The 19,495-nt window shown below is 36.0% G+C and overlaps 1 long non-coding RNA gene across 4 annotated transcripts; it reads left to right on the plus strand.

Annotated features, from left to right (window-relative positions):
- Positions 1–2,403: 2,403 nt before the first annotated feature.
- On the plus strand, positions 2,404–4,677 carry LOC124327843. Of its 4 annotated transcripts, XR_006916220.1 has the most exons (8): positions 2,404–2,611; positions 2,666–3,383; positions 3,449–3,538; positions 3,616–3,690; positions 3,765–3,854; positions 3,929–4,011; positions 4,084–4,172; positions 4,236–4,677. It is a non-coding gene; the product is annotated as an uncharacterized LOC124327843 (long non-coding RNA). The 4 variants fall into 4 exon arrangements; XR_006916218.1 differs by having other exon boundaries at positions 2,404–3,383; XR_006916219.1 differs by having other exon boundaries at positions 2,404–3,383; positions 4,087–4,172.
- Positions 4,678–19,495: the final 14,818 nt, after the last annotated feature.

Consider the following 19,495-nt stretch of genomic DNA (forward strand, 5'->3'; position numbering starts at 1 on the left):
GTTTGTGAGATTGAGTATGTTATCAACCGTGGCACTGCTCAAATAGGGTTAAGATATCGGAGAATTTATAAGACACATCTGACTGATTTCGACTTCTCAACTTTACATTCTCAGAAGTTATCATCATAATAGATAGTAATTACCCTACCAAGGACTCTCTCAGAATCATCAACAGTCTCAGAATGATACACGAAACAATATTTTTTTTGTAGAAAATAATCTATAGTTTTTTGCAGAAAGGTGGTCCAGGGTAACATCTTGTGTGTTATTAAAGCTATCAACCAAATCCCCATGCGTATATCGAAGAAGAAAACTTGAATTGATGGCAGGCGTGAATCCCTACGTTTCTGAATTTGAAAAGATAGAATGCCGGCATTATTTGCAGCAAGGCCGTCCAAATTATTCCACACGTGTGTCCAATTTATTTTTAACCATTCAAGTGATGTTAAATGGTTGATTCCATGGAGACCAAGTACCTGTTATGGTACAAAGTGATCTCCCTGGTAATTATCTCTTATACAGCAGAATTTTTCGCTTTACTATAACAGTAATTTAAACATTTAAAGTGTCGTTTGATACCATTGCAGTGAAAAATATACTTATTGTTCGGCGATAAAAAAAATTGAATGAATGTTGATTGATTTAATTTGTAATCAGTTTGTAATACAGCGCCGATTGAAAAACCTTTGGCGACGGGAAAAGTTGCGCCGCTTGTGAAGTGAAGTGTGAAGTGATTGTCAAATAATACTGTATTGTATCAACACTTTACAAATCTTTCTTGGTGTTTAATTCGGCGATGACTCGGATGAGGGGAAGAGCCATTCTTTCTGCGTTCCTCATTCTCTCATTTGCAGTGGAAAGTCCCCCAATTCTTCATGCTGTCAAAAGAAATGTAGTGTTAGAATATTTATCAACAATGTTGTTAAGGGAAAATGATTACAATGAGAGTTGGAAATCCTTTCGCTTTGCATTCGGAAGCCACATTGGGGAACCGAGTGCATTCCATGTTACTTGCGATCCGTAGTACTAGGAACGTAGCAAGGTTTGCTTTGGCAGACTCGTTTTCCTATTGAACAATAACTAATTCCTGGAATAAATCAAAATTCCGATCAGCAATGATTCATCACATCTTTTAGCTTGAAATTTTTCCAAGATTTCTTTTTACTAGGAGTTTCAGACTCTAGATTCAACATCTAAACATGGGAAAGCAATGGGTAGTTTTTCCATTAGCCAGGAAAAACTTTTGAGCCATCCATTTTTATACATCCCAGATAATGTATTAACTATTGGATGTGAACTGAACTGGGCTATTCACAAAGAAAATATGGAAACTCTATCTTCTCCTAAAAACCCCTGCCCTATAAAACCGAACTCTTTAGATAAAAAGAATATATAAATATAAATTATCAGGATAACCGTTTCAATAATAATTTCGGATAATGTTTAGATGTTTGTTTGAATGAGACGCTGGTAGAGAGGGAATTGTCATGTTCGAAGATGTTTCCCCATTTCTACGCCGGCCAAAAATAGTCAAATGAATTGTTGCTCTTCCCACCAGTGAAATGTTGCCGGCGGTGCTGTTTCTGGGCACAATTTTCTCTCTCTCTCTCCATCCGGGCCGTTTTCAACTTATTTTACATTGTGTGTGTTGTGTGTATGCCGCACACGTTTGTTGTTGATGGCAAGTTGTTGGTTTGATTTTTTAGTAATAGTTTACTTTCATTTTGAAGGGCTATTCTAGTCGACAAAAATGGAGGTATGTCAAGAAGATTCAAGTCAAGAAAATTTCGAAAAACAACGAGAGGGACATGAAGAAGGAAAGGAAACTCAGCCACAAAAACTTTGTCTTGTCTGCTGTGATACTAAGATAAAATGCCTGAATTAAGGCGCTATGGTGTACAATGCATGTGCTGCTTTTTTCGCCTCTACCGTTGATGGTAAAATATTTTTGAATAAATGGTTAGGAGAATTTTCTCCTAACCATTTATGCTAACCTACTAAACCTAACTTGTTTTTAAATTTTATTTAAGAATCCAAGGAATATGTGTGCTTAGCTTCCAACAAGTGTAACACCCCTATCTCCTGTCTGGCGTCTAGAATTTGGTTTCTAAAAACTAACCTTTTATAAACCGTTTGTAAAAAGGTTTTAAAAGCGTCAACAATTTTATAACGGCGAAAGTTTAGAAAAAAGCTGAATTGTATATTTCACCGTGAAGTTTTTAAAATAAACCCGTTCATGAACAGTTCCAATACCGTAATGTTTTGACCATTTGTTTCACTACAGATATTGCAAGAAAAATTCAGGTGTGGCAACACAGCAGCGTATACTACGCACAGAAAGTTTGTTTTCTCAAACTTGGCAACAGCTGCCCAAGAGCGTCATAGCGTCACTTCGTTGTTGATACTTTGTGAATTTCTAGTGACTCTTTTTTGTTTTTTTTGTGTGCAATGTTTACATTTTTTATGTGATATTGACAAAATAATTCAGCATTGCAATTGAAAGTTAATTTTTATTACTCACTAATGGTGTGTCGTAATGGTACTAAAAACCATTTTTGATTTCTCATTTTCAGTATATCTAAAATTTCTTTTAAGTCAAGTGTTACATCAAGTGGGTTAAAAAATTACTTACACTCATTTAAATTCACATTATACTCTCCTCCAGTTTCCCTTATTTTAGTTGCAACAAAAGTGAAATATTTAGCTGATTCATAGGGAGTTCGAAAGGCAGGATACACCTGATCAAACTTTGGGCCAAATATTTTGAAAATGTTTCTGCCCTGAGGATCTTGTGGGATATCGTCAACAACAACAACAGCATTATTTCTCATCAAGACAACATTATTTGGGAAACTGTTAGTCAATTTAAAATTTGGGAAAGTAATTGATTTCATTTCATCTTCACTCTTAAGGTTATTGTGTTGTAAGAATTCCTTCTTTTTTTAATTTACTTTCTTTTAATAAGAGTGTACTTTTTTTTATGCGGTTTAGGAGGTTCTTGTTTTGAAAGCAAGTCATAAAAGTTAAAATCTTTTAGCACTCTTTAAATACGGCGCCAACCCAAAAAAATTATTAAATAAAATAAATAAAAATAGGGAAGAGTAAAAGTTTTGTTTAGTTAACATTCGATCTCGTAAAAGATGGTGAAACTTTGTTGGACCACAATTTTTGTCGATTCAATTTTTCATATTTCCCACTTTTTAATTTGGATATCAAATTCCATTTTGTTATTGATTATGGAGCCGTCAGACAGAAAAAAATGTTTGGTTTGGGCAAGCGAAAGAAAATTCCAAGCTCACAATTGCAAGATGCAGCAGCTTTGGTTGTTGTGAAACCGAGAAGAGGTAAACCACAAAAAGTGACAAATACTACGACTGAGAATGGTATATTTTACATTTTTCTGTTTATGTTAATCTTGTTAGTACTTAACCAATTTTTTGTTTATTAGAAGGAAACAATCAGCCATCTTATTCCATCGTTCATCGTATTGACAGTGGGTCACCTTCTGTCGGCCGGAATAATTTTCCGACTGATAATGGTATTTAAGAATCATTAGTTTATTATGCTTATTCAAATCTGTGAAAGTACTAGACTAAAAGTTTTTTATTTTAATAGCAGGAAGCAATTTTCCAAATGTCCCTTTCGTTCGTCAGCCTGAAACTGTCCTTACTAATATTCCGACTGCGAATGGTAAATTTTTTAAAAAATCTTTTGCTTATGTTAAATCTGTAAAAGCACTTGAAAAAATGTTTTTACTTCAAAAGCAGGAAACGATTCGCCATTTTTCCCTTTCGTTCATCCAACCGACTGATTGTAGCCACCTTCTGCCGCGAATAACAATCCAACTGGGAATGGTATATATATATAAATCTTCTACAGATAATATAACTTGAAAGTACTTTTAATGCAAAACTTTTAATTTTATTAGAAGGAAACAATTTGCCATTTGTCCCTTTTTTCGTTCGTCTGACATTGGGCCAACTGTCCTCACTAATATTCCGACTGGGAATGGTAAATTTTTTTGAATCCTTTGCTTGAGTTAAATCTGTAAAAGCATTCGACAAAATGTTTTTATTTCACAAGTAGGAAACAATTTGCCATGTTTTCCATCCGTTCATCCGACTGACAGATTGTGGCCACCTTATGCCCGAATAATACTCCGACTTAAAATGGTATATTTTTAAAAATCTTCTGTTTTTAAATTTTGTTAACTCACAATTTTTTCTTTATTTTAGTAATTGCCAATATCTGGTCAAAGGCAAACAACATCCCGAAACAAGACGTCCAGGATTTCATTGATCGCTGCAAGAGAATCAGAAAACAAGACTCATACACACACAGAGGCAACACCAAGCAGCATGTTGTGTCATCTGAAAGAACCAATGCGCCTCGTCAATTGAAAGACGATATTCAAGTATTTCTGGGAAAAAAAAGTGGCTCATCTTGAAAAGTTGATAGAAAAGTTTGACAAGTAATCGTTTAAACCAAGTTAGTATAATTATTATCGTACTGTTCTATCGTTTGAACGATTACTTGTGATTATTTTCTATCAACTTTTCAAGATAAGATATTGATTGGTTTTTTTTCACATAGAAAATTTCGAGTTTTGTTTATATTTTGTTTTTGACTGATGTGTTATTGAATTGAATTGTTTCCAAATATGGCATCACGCAATGAAATCACTGACCAATAAAAATTTTCATACGGTCATTTGCTGGTTGCGTCTTATCACCAAGAACAATAAGGGCTGAATAAAGTTTCGTTAATACGTTGAATTGTGGTATAAGAAAACGAAACCGTTCTACATAAAGTACAGCAAACGGTTTGGAAATGGTTAGAAAGCGGCAATGTAGAGGTTGTCAAACGGTTGGAAAAAAAAGTAAAAAACCATAAAATGGTCAGATTTACTGGTTTCAAACCAAATTCTATACACCGGACAGGAGATAGGGACCTCTTATGAATATCGTTTCGAATTCCAGAAAACACATTGCAAAAGTTGCCACTACCAGAAATGCATGGAAATTGGAATGAAGAAAGAAATTAAGAAAGAAAAGAAGAAGTATAAAGAAGGAAAAGAAGAAAAGAAAAACCGAAAGTGTGACGAATGTTCCTTGCTTAAGAATGAAGAAATTACATTCGCCACAAGACAATGTCTATTACGCCATAGAAAAACATGTCATGAGCAAATAAAATACAAATGCAAAGTCCTCGGATGCACCAGAGTCTTTAGCAACTTAGGAACTCGTTCAAGACATTCCAACAATCCTAACCCTCACGTACATGATCCATGTCGTAAGCAAACCAAGCGGGCAAAACAATGGGATGTTATTGTGAAAAAAAATTGCAAATTTAAACGAGTTTCTCTGGAAAATCAAGTGGAAGTGGAATTGGTGAACAATTATCAAAATCTGTATTCTTCACTTCCTCTGAAATTAATTTTGGAAATTTCAACAAAAATTTCACAAAAAAAAAAAGTTTCATTATCAAATTCTTACTGGAATCAATACTTGTTTGCTGCTAAGAAGATACCAATTTCTTTTCTCTATACAAGAAAGGAACTGAAAGATTTGTATAAACCAAGAGAAAAAAAAGAAATTTCAAAAATTCTGGAGCAAAATCGACGAAAACAAAATTGATGAAGAATGCAAAAGTATGTTTAAAATTTAGAAAACCAGTCAAACATCTTTATTTGACATAGAAAAATTTGTTTTATTTTTATGGTTGATTTCATTGAGAAATAAAGCAATTTCTGTTGCTGGTGTTGAAGTAATGGAGGCTTCAACATCAGCAAAAATTACTAAACAAAAAAGAGAGCCAACACTGTTGCAAAATATTGCTTTCGAGCCAATTAAAAGCTGTATCATAAACGGAGAAACATTGTCTGAAGATTGGCTGTGGATGGCAATCCATCATTCTTTAATTGATCCAGCGTTCCTGTTAGGGGGCAACAAATTTCCTTTACGAGATGTAATTCAGCAGTTGAAGTGGTAATTTATTTCATATTTTTTATAACATAACTTTAATTTATATTTGCTATAGGTAAGTGAGTCCCATACATTGCGTTTATGAAATATTGAAGTCTGAAGAACATGGTTAAAAAAAAATTGCCACTAGTAAATGGTAGCTACTGTGCCAGAAACGAACAATACGGTGCTAAAAATACCTGCGTTTATTGTAAATGGGGGATTGCGAAAACAATTACCCCAAAAAAATCAGTGTTGCCTATGATTTTACAAGAGGCAACCGGGAAAGCATCAAGCCTAATTAAATTCCTGGTTGCTAGGCTATATGGTAGCACCGAACCGTTGAACTTTACTGATATTTTCAAAAACTTAAGAACAACAATTCAACAAAGTAGAGAGTAAGTTGAAAAATCTAGGAAAATGATGTGATTAATTATAATAACTTTTCATTAATTTTGTAATAATAATCCATTATAGAAATCCTGGACCATTCAATGGCTTCAACTTTTCCGGTGCTCCACAACCAGTTTTATTCATGGGAAATGTTATGAGTGTAGCCTCTGCAATGACCGCCATTGACAGAATGTTGGTAGGAACTTCAGATTCCACTATTCTTGGAATACACTTGTTGGCAGAATACATTATTTTTCATTATTATCCTGGTGACACCATCAAAATAGGAATGAGTCAACCTGGTAGTTTCACTACTTCGCCAAAGTATCTTGTAAGAATTTTTAAATATTTAATTACGATTTTTTTTATACAACAAAAACATTTTTACTAAATTTGTTCCTTGTACAATTCACAAAATCAGTTCATAGGTCTTTTTTCATGTGGAATACCCAAGGATGCACTATTTTTCTACTGTCATTGTTTGAAATCAACAGAAAAAAAATCGATTATAATGGAAACTATTGTCAAGACTAGTGATTTGTTGAAACTTATCAATAAAAATTCTCCAACCTATGGAAATTGACCAGCTGCAGTGGGCTACCTACATTCCATGCTTTATGGTAAGTTTAAAATGTTTTGAAGTACATTATTTCTGTGTTGGTGTGCCGGAATGGCGCACCAACACACATATATTGCCGTTTTATAAAAACTAATTTCTTATTCAATGATACAACATATAGAATGCCGGAAACGTGAAATACTTCCATTACCAGGACGACATTCTACGGAAACAACAAACTTGCATTCAGCATCCCAACAAGCAAGAAAGGTTTATAAGTTGAAGGGTATGCACAAAAAAATTTACAGCTAACTATTGCAACTTCTGTTTGAATGACGAAGAAGTACATGTAAAAAGTCAATTAACCATGTCCATTGATCCACCAGATTCGTCACTTACACAACATTCAACCAAAGAAGCGGCCGACGGGGAAATGGATTAAAGTGAAATTGAGGTGTTATTCCAGGGCTCTCACGCAAATGAGTAGTTTTTCCCTTTTATGCCGTCATCAATTACCTCCAGCAACATAACAATAAAGATTTCCTTAGTTTCTTTAAGTCGACAAATGTCACAACTAAAAGTTCAGTTTTCATAACTCCCGGCTGCATGTTTACCCTTAAGCTTAGAAATACTCGGCGTCTTTTGTTTTTCTGAATAGCCTTTGTAGTCCTTTTAGCTTTCTGTCGGAAAATTTTCGTCTCAACAATTTCTTTAAATGTTATCGTATCGACCTTAATAATTTTTTAAAACAAGTTCAAGCACAAAATTTGACCAAGACAAGTCTGAGCGTGTCAAACGTCTCGAGGGGTTACAACTAGAACATTGTCGTTACGGACAAACTCTCCAACCTTACAATTTTTTCTTTGTTCTTGATGCCCAACGTTTTTGTCTGAATGCAGCAGCTCATTTTTCGTGGTAATGAAAGGTTGCAAAATACAGAGCACATACCAAGACTAAAAGTTTTTAATTAAATTTAAAGAAATATCAAACACTTTTTTAATTCACCCAGTTCATTTTTTTTAACTTTAAGATAATTTTATTTTTCTCGCAGTCTTGATTTTTGTCTAAACAAACACCAAGACTATACGTGATTTCTATAAATCTGAAAGAAGTTTTAAAATGGATTTGAAAAATTTGTCTGAGTACGAATTATTAAAAAACGTTGGAATTTAGCAATGAGCAAGAAAACTGCTTACGGCACATACAACGACCTTGCATTTCAATTTTACGCAAAAGAATTTTTGGAATCGAAAGAAGAAATACATACGTGGAAACAAGTTGGGAGGTACAACATTCCAAATGTTGTACCGTTATGTGGATCAAATATTACATTTGATCTACGTAACGTTAATTCAATCAGAAGAAATTTTTCTAAATTTAAACAGATGAAAACCAGTAAAGAAAAAGAGCAATACAGAGTTTTGATGAAGCAAAACCATTTTGCCATTGAATAAGAGACGAGGGTGATTCATGCTGTAGTAATAGAAAACGTGTAGGAGAGCGTAAATATTGTGGCACGCCACCAACAAAACTAACCACAAAAGAGAATGTTGAGACTGATATTGAATTTTTGTACAATCCAATTGTGTGGTATGTAACAAAAATAGTAATATTTATCATAAATCATTTTAAAAAATTTATAACATCTAGGTTCATGTTCTTGGACAAATGGGAAATGAGCAAACTAATTGAAGATTTCAAGTGGCCAGATGACTTTTGTGCTATGAAATTGTCCGCCATTGAAAGGTGGTCCTCTCTGAGTTAAGGTGAACGGCGCACCCTCATTCAGAGAGCTTTAGATGTATATAACATCCATATTAGTATGTATTTTTAAATATTTTCGTTGCATCAAGTAGTGTAATTAATTTTATTTTCCAACTCAATCAGGCTTCGATGACGAACAGGCAGTGCTTTCTTTACTGAATCAAACACTGCTTGAAATCAACGAATCTGGAGAAGAAGATTCTTCTCGTAACGAAGCTAATTTAGAAGAAAAGTAAAAATTTCATTGCTCTCTGATTTCTGTTTATCTGTTAGTCTCGACGTTTGGCTGCCAACCGTCAAGATCAAACTATGTGCTAATTTTTTTAATGCAGAAATAAAGTACAGCATGATTTTCAACTCTAGTTCGTTATAATTCATTCTCGAGTTGTATATAGTGGTCAAATTTTGCAATATAAGATTCGTAGATTTAACAAAATAGTTGACGGTCCTCCAATATGTATTTATATCATCTTTTTATTAGAGCCATAGACTCCGGTTTAACAGTAGTTTTGGAGTCTATAGTTTTTATTTAATTTCAATGAAAATTTTAAAATTTCAATGAGAATAACTTTTGTGATAGCAATTCAAATTGGCTATTGCACTCGTCAACTGAAATGTCATCTGATTAACTATAGTTTTGATTCATCTGTGTGTAACACGTAAAAAACTAACCATTTCCATGCAATCTAAATTTTTTGGCGTCATTATGTCAAAATTAACTATAAGGAAACATTCGACGAAAACTGAAACACAACGTGCAGCACGCACTACCAGAACTGCAAATGCTTGCAGTTGGGGTACGCAGCAAGAAGACAGGAATACAATGTCTGGAAACAGTAATCAGGGTATTGAAAGAAATATAGTTCATATTCAAGTTTCTGATGTTTAAAGTTATTCTCAGGTGTGTCCAGCAATAAACGAAACACAACACCAAACTGTGAAAGTCTAAATATTTCACCTTCAACCAGAGTTGAGACACTAGGAATAGTCAACAGTCAACCACAACTCTTACCAAACATGTAACCAAATTTTTATCGACAAGTGGTCTATTTAAATTCACAGAAAAAGTTAGTCTCACCAAACCTGAAGATGTTGAGCAATAGTAGAGTCAATAACCTTGAAGAAGCTCAACAATCACAACATAACCAGGACATTATTAAAGAATTGATACATGAAAAATGTAATTAAAACCAAATGTGATGATTTACAGAAAAAACTAGTTAATGCAGTTCAAAAATGGAGTTAAAGGAGAAGGAATTGAAAAATGAACTGGAAAACCACAATGTAACAAATGAATATTTGTTAGATCAACTGCATCAGGTGAAATCACTTGAATCGAAATTAGCATTGGTATGTTCCATTTTACTTTCGAAATCAACAGAAAACTAATTGCTTTTCTTGTAGTCAAACAGCGAGGTTGGTGTGCTACAGCAAAAACTGCATTAGTGTCAAGAGGCGCATTGCATCTTGACACTTGAGCTACAAAACAAGATAAAAGAATTGGTAAAAGAAATAACCATGCATAAAGGCAAGACAATTCATTAGTATTTCCCATTTATAGGAGAGTAGTCTGAGATCTTTGAATGACATCAAAAATTCGACAACTATACAAAGTGAACTGCTGCAAGGAACACCAAGTTACACAAAAAAGGACAAAAGAAATGAAACTGCAGACGGATTTCGTAAGGAAAATAATAAATGGAAAAAACTATTAACTCCCAGAAAAGATCATTTGCTGTTATCGAAAATGAGGTTTCACATAAAATTTTATATTTCGTTTTTTTTTTAATTTACTTTTTTCTTATTTACTCAGCACTCGTCTGTTTCCACTATCGGCGAGTACTTTGATTACCAACAGTGTTGCAAGTGAGATTTTGGAGCACAAAAAGGTTTTGTTACTTTTCCTATTTTTCCACGTTTAAACTGACGTCACGTTATTTGAATACACGTGACGTGAAGTTTATCTCACTCCATTTTAACCGTTTTTTTTTATTTTTTTATATTTAAATTTAAGGATATCGGGAATTCTTCTCCACCACTACGACTTCCTTCTCCAATTCCATCGACCTCAAAAGGGATGCAAGTGCTGCAGGTTAAAATGGAACAATATTTTATAAGTGAACACTAGTGCTCATAACATTTTCATTTTTTTATGTTTAACAGACACCGACTTTACCAAAAGCGAAAATTGCTCGAAAGGCTTCAAATTATACCGATGATGACTTCTTCGAAATACTATCATCTCCACCGCTTATTCATACTTCTGCAAAGAAACGGTTATCATTACCCAAAGGAAATCAAAGTAATACACCAACATCCAATAGAGTCACCCGACTATCTACTCGGAGCGCTAAAAATTTGCGTAAAAATTAAAAACAAGTTGTTTACCAGTTGAAAACTTTTCAACTAGAAGACTTATGCCGCTTACTTTGACTCGGCACCCTACTCGATTGGCGAACGCGTCGTCGTTTTCCAAATTATGCCCTATGACGAAACGGATCTTCCCGCTTATAAATTTGTTTACGACAGCTTAAGTGAAGTAGCCGCGGTTGGCATTATGCACAACCACCAATACCGCTTTCTACCGCCGCCAGTCAACACTTTTGCCGTTTTTCCCCTTGGCAAAAACGACTCTTACCCGTGTGGTTTGCAGGACTACGTAAAACCGGGTGGGTTGTTTTTTGCAATATATCTGTCTTTAATTTGTTGCATTCTAAAGTTGTTGACTCAATTTTTATATGTGTTCCACTTTTTCAGTGTTGCGAAAAGAGCGAAAAGCAGATGTTTTGATGGCTATTGCGATTATGTCCAATCCGCTGTTTGATGAAATGCCTAAAAGGACCAGCTCTGATTCGGTGGAGGACATTCAAGCGGACGCTGTCGAGTCGACCGAGTTGGAAAATGCAATGCCAAAGGTTGAAAATATCGAAGGCGCCACAGCCACGCCAGCTGCTGAACCTTTCATCGATGGTTGGCTTTCGTCTAATGGGCGAAAGATTCATCACAAATCACCGAAATTATCTCAACAGGAATTGAATTGTCCTACACGCGGTGGAGCAGTAACGCGTTTGAGTATTAGAAATCAGCCATCTGCGTCGAAGACACCCACTACTTTCACCAGCAACGATTTCCATGACAGTGTTGACGAAGACCACACTAGAATTAGGATTACTAGAAATACGAAGAAAAAGGATGAAGAAAATATTCCTCCGGGTGTCGTTGCGGCATCGATTGCTTTGGGACCGTCATCTAAAATTGCGATGCCAAAGTTGTCCCAAGCTTCTCCTCATTCCGGCTCCGGCAATCAATCCATCTCATCGGATGGCGGCGTGAAACAGAAATCTTCCAGAGTTACTACGCCGTCCGGCCAATCAAAGGCAGTTGCGGGTGTGAAAAGCTCAGAAAAAGCCCATCGGCCATCCACCTCTGGCGAAAAGGGCCAAATCGGCAGTACCAGCCAAACGAAAAAAAATTGAAAACTCTGTTAAAGAGGAAATGCCTGTCCAGCCGAAAGACGCATCCGGCAAAAAGAAAGCATCCAGCTCTGGACGTGGGTCTAGTACGAAGAAATCTGCATCGGAGCGGACCGAAAAAACGGGGATGACAAAGGTTAGACCTTTACCATCTTATAGCTCTGAAGATGAATCCATCTCATCGGATAATGGCGTCAAGCAGAAGTCACCATCAGGCACCCAGCCGCCGTCCGGCCAACCGAGGGCAGTTGCGGGTGTAAAAAGCTCAGAAAAAGCCCATCGGCCATCCACCTCTGGCGAAAAGGGCCAAATCGGCAGTACCAGCCAAACGAAAAAAATTGAAAACTCTGTTAAAGAGGAAATGCCTGTCCAGCCGCAAGACGCATCCGGCAAAAAGAAAGCATCCAGCTCTGGACGTGGGTCTAGTACGAAGAAATCTGCATCGGAGCGGACCGAAAAAACTGGGATGACAAAGGTGGGACCTTTGCCTTCTTCCAGTCGTGGCGTCGCATCTCTCTCATCGGATGATGGCGTCAAGCAGAAGTCACCATCAGGCACCCAGCCGCCGTCCGGCCAACCGAGGGCAGTTGCGGGTGTAAAAAGCTCAGAAAAAGCCCATCAGCAAGTTTTTGATGAACAGCGTCAAAGTAATCCCCGAGGAAAAACGTTGAAATTAACAGCGCCAGCAGTGGATGCCCTCACTCAGTCATCAACTGGGGAAGGTAGACAGTCATCAACTAGTAGACATTTCTGTTTTTAACGTTATTTACTGGCAAGGATATTTTAGTACTATTTTCCTCGTAACTTCTTTCATTCCCTTATGTTATCTAAAAGCAGTATATAATTGTAATAATTTTGTAAATTAATAATAACAAGACCCTGTCAGTGTATATTCTTACTCTTTATTTAGTTATTTTTTAATTATTCTTAGTCCCTAATTGGACAGAGGACGATCTTGGTGTTCCGAATTATTCGGACTTAGAATTTTTTTACAATTTTTTTTTTCCTTTTCTCTCTCTTTTTTTGACAAGCATTATTACTCTCACACACATTATCAGTTAGATTTATGGTTGCCTTACAATGTAATTGCTCAGCTTTTCTGGGCAATATTTCTGCACGCGCCAAGAGTCGCCGAACACTCCGGAACTCGATTAAGACAATGATAGATTGCAGACATTTTCAATGTTGCCACATTTTAAAAAATAAAAAAAATTGCCTATTATTAATATTTATTAATCCAGCAACGCGCCAAGGGAAGCAATTTTTTTTATCATCACAGTTGCCATTTTGCAAAATGTGTTATTCATAGCCTTCAATTAATATTCATCTCGCTTATAAATATCTGCTTTTTTTCTATACAATATTGTTTTTCTAACTTTGATTTCCTTTGTCTATATTCTATTTTCTACTATGGAAATCAAGTACTACATTACTACACTACATTCCGGCGAAAATCGGCTATTTACGCTTCTCTCCGCGTTTCCAAACTTCTGGTAGGTACTGTATGTCTGAACACGTTTTTTTTCTAAGTCCTTGCGAAAGAAAATAATTAGGATTTTGTTTAAAAAATGTGAAAAAAAACTCGTATTTTTTACAGAATCCAGGTATTCTATCAATTTCGTTTTTAAAATATCGAAAAAAACGAAAATAAAAAAAATATGAAAGTTGATTTGAACATGTGTCGCCACTCATTGTAGCTCGTCGCTCTTCCATCTTGCCTTCCAATTCCTTTCAAAAACCCAAAAATTGCTAACCATTACCCGTTTCTGGAAGCAAAATTCAAGAAACACGATTCAGTAACGCTTCGCTTGGTGGCAGCACCATTTACCGTGGCAAAGGACTTGAAAAAAACCCTGAAAAACCGAGGATCTAGCCTTAAGGGAAAATTCTAGTACGTGAACATACCATCCCCTCTTCTACCATGGACATAGTCTGTTACAATTTGGCGCGTCTGCGCAATTTGCTGGGACAAGGCAGCTTTGTCAGGGGTATGGAGAGAAAGGTATGGGGATCTCTCCACACCCCTGGCTTTGTTAACCACACTTTCCGTGCCATGTCGAGAGTAGGCATGGTCGAGAGTACTCAAGGCATCATCTTATTGGGTAAAATGTGGCGTCACGTGACTTTTGGCAACGTCTATTGGGAGTTTGACTGTGTGCAAACTTAACGAACCCCAGTACTATAACAAAAGGGGACACTGTAAGTTAAAATGAATAAATTTAATTGTATTTGTTATTTAACTCTATTTTTATCTTTCTTTAGTTATTGCAGCTATTTAGCAGGATTCATTGGGGTCAAGAAAACAAGATGCACGAAACGAGGCGCGTACCTCGAATTTTCTTCACGCCTATATGAAGCTGGAGTAATTCCCGACGTTAACGGCGTTCCATTACAGGCTCATCATGATGAGCCACAGCAAATAAATAGCTGTTGGAAATGAAGAAGAAAACAAGGAAGAGTCAGAAGACAATGAAGATTTCGTTGAAGAAGGGGCCATTTGAGATATCCAAGAAGAAGAAAGGGCCGTTTCTCCCCCTGCCACTTCACCATGTAAATTAAATGTCTTCAATGTCATCGCTCACATTTTCACATCTCAAGATTTTCTCATATTTTTTCAGGCAAGTGGAGTTAAGATTACTTTTGCTTGCAAGCTGATGTTGGCTATTATTGCATTCAAGTAGATACAGCTGATGTTGAGGCTTTGATCAATCGTGCGATTGTATTGCCTAAAACGGAATCGTACGGTGATATGTTTTTTTTTGTTAGACGTGGCCTTCCCGTTTCTTCTCCCCCCTGAAATGGTTATCGCCGAAAGAAGCAAAACAATAAGTTTTATTTGATTTTAATTTTTCTGTATTTTGTATGGTTGTTTGCAGTGTCTAGGCAACTTTGGAAACATTTTGTGGAATGAGGCACTGACTGAATGGAACTTGCCTCGTTCGCATGTTTGGAAGCCGTCCGAATGTTTGGCAGAAACAAATAATTTGTTTTATTTTTTCTATTCGGGTGTTTTTTTGTTTGCTTTCGTTTTCCGTTTTTGTTATCCCTGTGTTTTTTTAAATTTATTATTGATTTATTGTTATGATGATGGCTTATCACAGTAAAAGTTGGAGTAAACGACAGGTTTGACTAACACAGTGTATTACGTAGCCCAAAGCGATGATGAATGACAATCACGACGACAACTGTGATACTACTACAAGCGACTCACAAGCGACCGTACAAGCGACCAACAAATGGATAGAACGCCCGGTTTATATACGGGGCTCCTGAAGATATCTTAACTGATAGTAGCCATGCATGTTAAAGTAATTAGGCATACACACATGGTTAACGAATCAACAAGTGGTATAGAACTTGTTAATTGGCTTTGCCATATGCTGTTAATTAACATTACATTGTTCTTGTTTTATTTGATTTATTGTTTCTTGTTAAATCCAGAATTAAACGAAGAGAAAGAACAATTGAACTTGATTTCAATTGGCTTTTTTGTTGGATTCGAACTTCTATCATAATTGTGTATAAAGGAAACTGCAAACCACTATGCTGCACTATTTACAGTTTTATTCCAGTAATTGACTTTATAAACCTGGATCATACTTCAGAATAAAATTCTTTTTATTGATTAGATATTGGTGTATGTTATTTTTAGTCACGAATACTTTTCATACTTATCATGTTCGATGTGAACTTGGATTCAATTTTTCGTTATTTTATCGGATTTGAACTTGAATCGTAGTGTTAGATAGCGAGACTGCTAATCACGATTGTTTGTAAAAATTACTTGATTTATTCAAAGTGGATTATACTTTCGAATAAATATTCTTTGTGTTGATTGGATATTTTGGCGAAAATTTTAATGTCGCATTATTTTCACCGTAAGGTAGTGAGATGATAGTAAACAATTGTCCGTCATGCACTTTCAGCCGAATGTTTTCTATACCATTGATGTAAGACAGAAAACGTGTTTTCGGATACGTATCGGAATCCTCACACATAGTTAAGGGGAAAGACTGCAGTGAATTATTTCGTTGTGTGTTGACGGGTTTTCATAGAACCAGACCATGCAAACTGCCTGCAAAGCTGGTAGGTGCTAATGAGCTGGAGCTTATCACAGATACTCTCAGAGCTAGAAGGGTAGTTATTTTACACAACATGATCAATTAAGGTACAGTCACTATATATAATTTATAGAATAATTAAATATTTAAATAAGTATTACTTCGCTAGGATACCACGTTGAAACCTACTTTTTAGTTTAAAAATTAGCATAATAGTGCATTTGTGTTGTATAATTGTGTACGGGTACACGAGAACCTAAGATACATATCTATAGAATAGTGACAACATTCGAAGTGTCAATAGAGAAAGGTGTGTTCAGAAACAGCAAACAAACAATGACTAACTGAGAGAACCAATTTTACCTTCATAACCATCAACTCCTGAGGGGTCGAATTCCGAACGTCCTTTTTTACTTGACTTGGACATGACTTAGATCGTTTTCCGACTTGACTTGAAAGTTTTTTCAGACTTTCATCAAAGTAGGATTCCGAACACAAAAATCTCAAGTCAAGTTGAAAACTTTGACTTGAAAACGCAAAACTCGAATCCCCAAACTTAGTTAAGTCTCCGAAATCTCAAGGTACCTTCCTAGGTGCCTTGAAACTGACTTATAGCTCAAGTTTTTCTAAGTTGTGGGGGAAATGGGCAGTGTTTTGTTTTTGTTTACAAAATGGTGGATCATACTGACGTAATTGATGAGTTTTTAGAAGATTTAGATAATTTAACAGACAATGTTGACGATCCCTCAACAAAAAGTGCTAATTCAGAAAGAGCTGATGAACGCAGTGCAAAAAAACGCCATCTTATCCCATTTTACCAAACACGGAAAGATATTTTAAGTTATTTCTACGCAGAAAAGTTAATGAGGATATTTAGATTCGATAGACCTTCAATAGAATATTTAACAGGTATAAATTGAACATGAATTGTTGTATATTGAATATTCCTACCATAACTGTTATATTTAATAGCACTGGTAACAGACATTTTACCGAAAAGAAAGACAGCAGAAAAGAGGAATTTACTTCCACTCGACATGGTACTGATTGCATTACAATTCTATGCAACTGGAACATTCCAAACTGTAATAGGAAATGTTCTTCGATACAGCCAATCGTCTGTTTCACGTCCATTTCTGCAGTATCCCTAGCCTTATGCCTTATATCACCGAATCATATTCAATTCCCCGATAACCTTAATGACGTGAGAAAACATTTTAAATTTATATGTTTATATGTTAGTAAAATTTTGTTAAATATATAGTCGAAACGCGAGTATGCAGAAATAGCCCGTATTCCAGGCATCATTGGTTCCATTGGCGGAACTCATATTCGGATTCAACGTCCAATATTGCACGAAAAAGCATATGTGAATCGTAAAAACTACCATTCAATCAATAGGAAAGCAATATGTGATGCCCGTCACAAATATTTGAGTGTTTGTGCTACAAAACCTGGATCGTGTCACGATTCATCTATTTTTAAGGGCAGTACAATCGGGAAAAAAATTTAATCGGGTTTTTTGGCAGCAGCATTTAGTTAGGTGATAGTGAATACTCAAATACTCCATTTCTGTTTGTTCCTTATACTGATCCGGTAGAAGGATATAAGATAAGATTTAACCGGGCTCATGAAACAACGCGCTGCACTATTGAACGATCATTTGGTATTCTAAAAAAGGGATTCCATCTATTGCACTCTGAAATTCGAATGAGTCCCACAAAAGTATCTTGGGTGATTGTGGCTTGTTGTGTCTTGCATAATTTGGCTATTGACTTAAATATGCCACTTGATGACGACTTGTTGTCGACGTCGACGTCGATGTTGATGATGTTGATGATGATGCAGATGAAGAAGACATGCAGGGATTACACGCAAGACCGATTGGAAATCCTACAAATAAAGACGCGGAATTGCGACGACTGGGACATATTAAAAGAAACGGAGTGGCAAGACAGATATTTTCTCGTTAAGTGTTTTTATTGCCATGAATCCATGAAACATATTGTAATTATAATACTCAAACTGTAGACTTATAAATTTTCTTTCAAATTGTACAATAAATCAATCAAATCTTCATGGAGTTCATCCCTTAAAACTTGATCTTTCAGCTTTTAACGGACATCCATGGCCGATGATAGGACCTTCAATCGTTGTTCAGTCAGTCGACTCTGGGCAGTAGTTTCTTCCAAATCACAAAGGGAGTATTTGGTTTTCTTCATCACTTGACGAAGGGTTGAGGAATCCCTTTTTTCTTTCAAAACATTAAATGCGTCCTGTGGTTCTGGCGACGAGTGTGATGTTAATGGTGTACTTAGTCTGCTGATTGATGAACTACTTGTATGTTGAAGTGCCCGTTCGGCGACTATACTCTTTTTCTTCAATGTTTTTCCTTTGTCCATATTGATGGCAGGCCCACATTCAATTTCCAATCTCGCCAATGTAGTACGGGGTATTGGGCTTCCTGCTGAGGAACCACTTTGCTCCATGACGTAATACTGATCTTCAGAGTAATGCGTAGCCACGAGTTGATTATTCTCAGACGATACCATTAAGGTTTCATTTGATATAACTTCTTCGGTTGGTTGATCAGACCGTCCAGTGATGGCCAAAACGATTTGTTGTTAAAGAACAGCGTTTTTGGCAACAACAGTTAATTCATCGGTGTCAATAGCACCCTGTAATTGAAAACATGTGTTACATTTAAAACATTTATTGATGGGAATATTTAGAATTCTCACTGGGATTGCTGTTGCAGATACTGCGGGGTTGTACAAGCCCAAAACTTCCTCGTAATACTTTTGATAAATTGGGCGCAATATCCCATTCTTACCTAAAGGGCCACCACCTAACACATTTATAAGTATTACGTAAAGCTAAAAAATCGTACCTAATCGTACACCTTATCGTACCTAACAACTAAAAGGAAATTGTTTTATGATTTAAAAGGGGCCGCGCATTTTTTTCATTTCACCAATTTGTTTCGAACCCCCATAAAAAAATCTTAACATTACAGCAACTAGGTTGCAAATTAAAAGATAAAAACTAAAGTCGCGTAGCGCCATAAGACGCCATGCTCACTGTACCAACTTCGCCGGTAGGTACTGTATGTCGACACGTGATTAAAAAAGGGAGCGAAATTCTAAAGATTAAATGTGGACAAATATTCAAGCAGTTTGGGAAATCATTCCTAAAAAAGTTCTTCGTAAATATATTTTTCCGTTAAAACCCGATGTAAGATTGTCATGCACCCCACAGAAGGTCACACATATAGCCAAAACA

The sequence above is a fragment of the Daphnia pulicaria genome, chromosome 2, assembly GCF_021234035.1.
Source record: "Daphnia pulicaria isolate SC F1-1A chromosome 2, SC_F0-13Bv2, whole genome shotgun sequence".
Classification (NCBI taxonomy): Eukaryota; Metazoa; Arthropoda; class Branchiopoda; order Diplostraca; family Daphniidae; genus Daphnia; species Daphnia pulicaria.